Genomic DNA, 6541 nt, shown 5'->3' on the forward strand with positions numbered 1-6541 from the left:
AAGTCATGAGGTCGGCGCATGATGCAAGAGGCGTGTCGAGACCCGAAATCGGCACACGATGTGGGAGGCATGCCGAGAGTCATGAAATCGGCACATAATGTGGGAGGCATGTTGAGACCAAGTCATGAGATTGACCTACAAATCAGGGAGTAGGTAGAGATCAAAGCAGGAGGTCGACACATGCTTTAGGAAGCATATCGAGACTGGAGTGAGAGTTCAGGAGATCGGCACATGCTTAAGAAAGTATACTGAGATCCGGAGAGGAAGGTCGACACATGCTTAAGAAAGTATACCGAGATCCGGAGAGAGAGGTCGGCACATGCTTAAGGAAGCACACCGAGACCGGAGTAGGAGGCCGGAGAGTTTACTTAGGATTCCGGAAATAACTCTCGTCCCTTAACCGATATTCATATTTACTCTTTTTTCCTTACACCTTGTTATACCCGATGTCTACATAACCCCTAAATAACCCTACCGGATCAGCTACAATTTCTAAATTGTATTAGTTTATAAGTCAATCAACTCTACCAAACTAACCTATCAAAAGAATATACGACTATTCTTCTGTGGAAAATCAAAGATGTATCATCATATTCATAAATACAATGAACAATTGTATATGAAGAAGAGTCAACAAGCAAATCAACTTATATAAAATTTTTCGTTTGTTTGATGAAACGATAGCTATTAGGGAAGATATATTCCAATGGCCATTAGGGAAGATATATTTTTTTTCCTTTTTGTTAGGAGAAGACTTATTTTCTATAATGGTAATAATTTATAGCAGAGGTATGGAGCCTTGTAAGTGAGATGTGGAATAATAGCTAAATTGAATGTTTCAAGTATAACATGTAATTAACTTTAATTACATTTACTAAATATTACATTATATTAGCTCATGAGTTAGTTAGTCAACTCTATATATAAGTAAAGCATATCTAAATAATATTTTTGTATTCGTCTGCTGCAAATGAGAACTGAAATTCCATGCACATCATATTATTTCTCTTCTTTTTTATTGGTGTTATGCACTTCTAATTATAAACGACGCATATAAGATTGAAGTAACTTCCGTGAAGCATATAAGACGTACTAAAATAATAATATGACGGAAAAGTTAACCAGAAAAATAATTTCTACATAATACTGTGTGTCAATTTCTTTAATTTAATTTCATTAAATATTGAAACGATAATGATCACATATTTCTTTAAGTCAAGTCGTCCATGCTAATATAATTAGTCAACTCTTTAAGTCAAGTCGATTAAACATGTATGATTCTTATTTTGTGGCCAGAGTTGATTCCATGGAGCACAGCACTCTCTATATAACACAAGAATCTACATGCCATAGCATGACTGTGCTTTGGTTGGAGAAATAGGCTTTGGTTGATGCAATCAAGCAGGTGACTTGGCTACCAATATTTGATATCTAAAACAGTCAAGGTTAGTACTTTCTCCTTGTTCCTCGGTATCTATATGAACCAATATTTAATTATTCGCTTTAAGATGACGTTTAGTACAATAAATAGAATTGGAAGAATTAGTTCCTTCATTTAATTCCATTTTACTGATTGGATGAATCATTTGAGGAGGAATAATTCAATTCATTTTACTCTTTGATAATCTAAAAATTCTATTTCATTTTATTAAATATAATATTTGTTTGTAACTTATTATGTTAAAATTATAATTGACGTAACTAAAATGAATCAACTAAGCCAATTATTAGCTAGCTAGGGTGGACTAATTAAAATTTTCATTTTATATTTTCTTTTTTTCCCTTTCAAAATAACGATTCCACTCAGAATATGTGCACTTAATTATTAGAGTGAAGTTTTAAGCATTTTTAACTTATGATTGGACATATCGAATTAATGAATTCTCTAGCTCATTTAACGGTGGGTTAAGATATACTTGACCTATCTATCTACTTGTTGGCTGACTTAATGGGTTTGACTGATTGGATTGAGTTGGTGATTGGCATAGACCATCAAATACTAGTTGACTCCATATTATTAAGTTGGCTAGTATAAACGAGAAGATCAAACTCATTTAACTCATAGATTAAGAAAGTTATGACAACTTTTCTTAAACTGTAGTTGGTCATGACGGAGAAGAGCATTGCTTTGGCTTTATCGAAATTTGATTATTGCCTACTTCAATAAATTTGTTTCATCGTAGCCAACTCAACTATATTCCGAAGGCATCCAACATCAACTCCACTTCTATGTAAAAGTAGAGATAGTGTGTGTGGCTGCCACACTCAATCAAAGTGGTAGCCGTAGCTATAAAATTATAAAAGCAGTTAAAAATTAAAATTAGTATACACAATAAATAAGATGTTTTGTTATCTAATATTAATTGGGATGACCTATTCGATCAAGTTGATTAATAATGTTGACTAAGATTATTTGAATTAATCCGATCCAGTTTGTTGGGTGAATCATTTATATATTACTAAGAAGATGAAATAAATTTATTATTGGTATTTTCAAAAATAAAAACAACTTTTTTTTATATATTTCTTGATATGTTATCAATCTTTTTAACACTGCTAATTCTACTTAATTTCCTTGATTGTTGATTTGTAGGACAATCTAATGGGATTCACCGATATATTACTGCTACTGACTACATTATTGATATTAGTGGAGGGTTCCACAAGTTCGACAATGGCAAATGAAAATTTTACTCTCCCTTCCAATTGTCCCAAAACATGCGGTGATATAAAAATTGAGTATCCTTTTGGCATTGGCAGTGGTTGTTTTTATGCTGATGGATTTAATCTTACTTGTGCATATGACTTTCATCCTCCAAGACTACTCTTGGGGGATGGCACTATTCAAGTAAGGAATTTTGATATGCAGAAGGGTCAAGTCTCCATCGAATCACCGTATGTCATATTGCCTGTAGATGCACAATCCATTAACACCACAATGATCAATCTTCAGAATTTGCCTCTCTTTTTCAACCTACATTTAGTTTATTCAAAAAGACCATTATATAGATCTATGTACGATAACCGATTGTATGTGGTCGGTTGTAGTGCTTCTGCCAATATTCGTGATGTTGTAACCACTGTTACAATAGACAGTTGTTCTACAATATGCTCCACTACCGATACTTCAACTACTATGCCAAGATTTATGTATGACAATGAATATTGCAGCCTTGATTTCTACGAGTTGACTTCTAATCAGAAATCATGGGATATTCAGTTAACTCGGCTCAATGAGAATGAGAACGAGCATCATATGATCAACAATAGTCGTTCCTCCAACGTCACAGCTATCATAGTCAATAGGGAATCCATTTTTTCTGATGACTTTGAAAGATATATGGACAATCAGAATAGAACTGAAATGGTGGCCTCTCTCACTTGGTACATCAATGATCATTCCACATGCGAAGAGGCCAAGAGTACCAACACATATGCATGTCGTAGTCACAAAAGTGAATGCTATGAAGTCCTTTCTGAACATGTAATCTACTTGAATGAAACGATTGGTTACAATTGTCGATGCTCTAAAGATTATGCCGGCAATCCCTACCTACCTGATGGCTGCAAATTAGGTGACGATTTTAAATTCCTTTAATATTTTCTTGTGAAAGTATACATGTTAATTAATTGAACTAAGTAAATTAATGATGTATAATGTCATAAAATTCATAGATATTAGAACTAATTATATTGCTCATGTGTTAACTCATTTGTGTTGACAGATCAAAATTTTACATTATCTCCTGCGAAAGATTGTCAAACTGAATGTGGAAATGTTTCATTTTCCTTTCCATTTGGGCTAAAACAAGGGTGTTATCGAAGCAAAGACTTTGCTCTAAAATGCAATGAAGCATACCCTCCAACTCTCCTGTACAGGGACGATTATATAGTGAGCAAAATTTCGTTGCAGGAAGGACAACTAAAATGCAATGATTACTATGACTATAGAGATTCACATTTCACTTCTTCCGAGGAGAATATCATCATTAATTGGGTAGTAGGCTACTCATCTTGCAACGATGCTCCAAAAGACAAGGCCACCTATGCATGCATTTATACACACAGCATATGTTTGAATTTGACTTCAACAGAAGATGGTCGAGTGATGGGCTACCGATGCAATTGTTCAAATGGCTACATTGGAAATCCTTACGTCGATGATGGATGTAAAGGTATTAATTAAAATCATCCTTTCTCACTCTTTCCAAGACATATTAATGAAAAAAATATATAGATATTAAATAGCATAGCTGAAACACACAATTATAATAAACCAGTGTGCCATTTTTTATATAATATATTGATCAGTTATAAATATTAATTATTATCTTTCACTTTAATAGACTAAGAGAATTACATTTTTTATTAAATTATCCTTTTCCCATGAATAATTTTTTTTGAATGTCTGATTGTTTTCATATTTATTTTTTTAGTAAAATGATAGTGTTATAAAGTAATAATTATATTATGATCCACAAAAACAAAATTAATATATTATAAAAAAAAGCAGCACTTAAGATCTACTATGGCCTTTGTAGTCAATACAAATTCGTACTTGTTTGTTGAACTTTAATTTTCAGAACTCTGAGCATAATTGTGAACATATTATATTGATCAATGGTTATATATAATTTATATTTTAAACATGTAATGTATTGACAAAGTGTTATGAAATTTTAGATTTCAACGAATGTAAATCTTCTATAAAAGTTTGCACTGGAGATTGTATAAACACAGAAGGAAGTTACAGGTGCGCATGCCCCCCGGGAACATCTGGTGATCCCTACAGAGGGTCATGCCTTCCTCACAAAAAGAATGCTCTGTTATTTGGTACGTCCTTAGTTCTTTGTGTGTGTGTATATATATATGAAATATTTTTTAATGATTGACACTTATGTAAGTATATGAAAAAAATATACAAAGTAACAAACCAGTTTGGTGCAGGTGTCATCATTGGTGCTAGCCTTGGAACAGGCAGGCCTCTTGCTCTTCTGTGTAATATTGGTCATTATAGGAAAGAAATGGAAGCAAAGAAATCAAAAGAAAATCAGACAAAGGAATTTCCTACAGAATCACGGTTTACTACTTCAACAACTAGTCTCCACAAGTGATCATGTTGAAGAGAGAACAACTATATTTTCTTTGGAAGAAATAGAAAAGGCAACAAATAATTTTGATGAAGCTCGAATTCTTGGAAGGGGAGGGCATGGAACAGTTTACAAAGGGATTCTATTAGATCAACGAGTTGTTGCCATAAAAAAGTCAAAAACAGTTAAAAAGAGCGAGATTGACCAATTTATAAATGAGGTTGCGGTTCTTTCTCAAATCAATCATAGGAATGTGGTTAAGCTTTTTGGATGTTGCTTGGAAACTGAAGTTCCTTTGTTGATTTATGAATTTATCTCCAACGGGACGCTTTCAGATCATCTTCATGTTTCAGATGGTGAATCTAAATTATCTTGGGATGATCGTCTTAGAATTGCCACAGAATCTGCAGCAGCACTGGCTTATCTACACTCAGCTGCTTCTATTTCTATTTTTCATAGAGATGTCAAGTCATCAAATATCCTTTTAGATGATACTTTTAAGGCAAAAGTATCAGACTTCGGAGCTTCAAGATTTATTCCTCTTGATCAAACACACATAGTGACTGCCATACATGGTACTTTTGGGTATTTAGATCCAGAGTATTATCAAACTAGCCAGTTGACAGAGAAGAGTGATGTCTATAGCTTTGGAGTTATTCTTCTTGAGCTTTTAACTAGAAAGAAACCCATCTACTCAATCAGAAATGGGTCACAACAAAATCTAGCAATGAGCTTCTTTCAAGCAAAAAGAGAGAACATGTTATTTGATCTTGTAGAAGACAGAGTTTTGCAAGAAGGAACAGAGCAAGAGCTTCTAGAAATGAGTAGTTTGATAGAAATTTGTCTCAATTTGAAAGGTGTGGAAAGGCCTACTATGAAGGAAGTTGAGTATAAATTGCAAAACATAAGAAAGACTAGAATGACAAAGAGAAGAGCTTGTATTCTAGAAGGCAATGAGGAAATTGATTGTTTACTCACTACGTCTTCTTACTCTTCCTCAGAGCTGGTGCAAATACATCAAGAAAATTCTAGGAACTATAGTTTTGAGGAGGAGCTCATGAATTCACAAAATTATGCCCGGTAAGTTTTATGAATATGTAAATATGTACAATTTGCATGTGTTTGTCATCATCTTGTACTTGCTATAAGTAATTTTATAGACATTGAGACATGCATGTACATTTTATCTTGTCTCTATGTATTCATATAAATGAATGTCTAAGTTTATGAAACTAGTATAATAATTTGATGGAGGTATAACTCTTCTATTTTTCTATTATTATATTGTTGTCTATAAAATTTTTGTTTTGTGGCTTTTGCACCTTGTGGACAAGATTTTATTATGTTAACAGTTTCAACTTCTTCTTTTTTTATTTTCGAAATTATGGAATTTTTTTTTGAAACTTTGTTAAGAATATTTAATCACGTACATATTAAGTTCGCAAGTATTT

At 33.1% G+C, this 6541-nt stretch overlaps 1 pseudogene; it reads left to right on the forward strand.

Annotated features, from left to right (window-relative positions):
* Positions 1-2597: 2597 nt before the first annotated feature.
* LOC141819099 (wall-associated receptor kinase 3-like) lies at positions 2598-6174 on the forward strand (annotated as a pseudogene).
* Positions 6175-6541: the final 367 nt, after the last annotated feature.

This window comes from Curcuma longa, unplaced genomic scaffold (genome assembly GCF_044706935.1).
Source record: "Curcuma longa cultivar G26 ecotype Majalengka, Jawa Barat unplaced genomic scaffold, ITB_CL_G26_1.1 contig_27780, whole genome shotgun sequence".
NCBI classification, from domain to species: Eukaryota; Viridiplantae; Streptophyta; class Magnoliopsida; order Zingiberales; family Zingiberaceae; genus Curcuma; species Curcuma longa.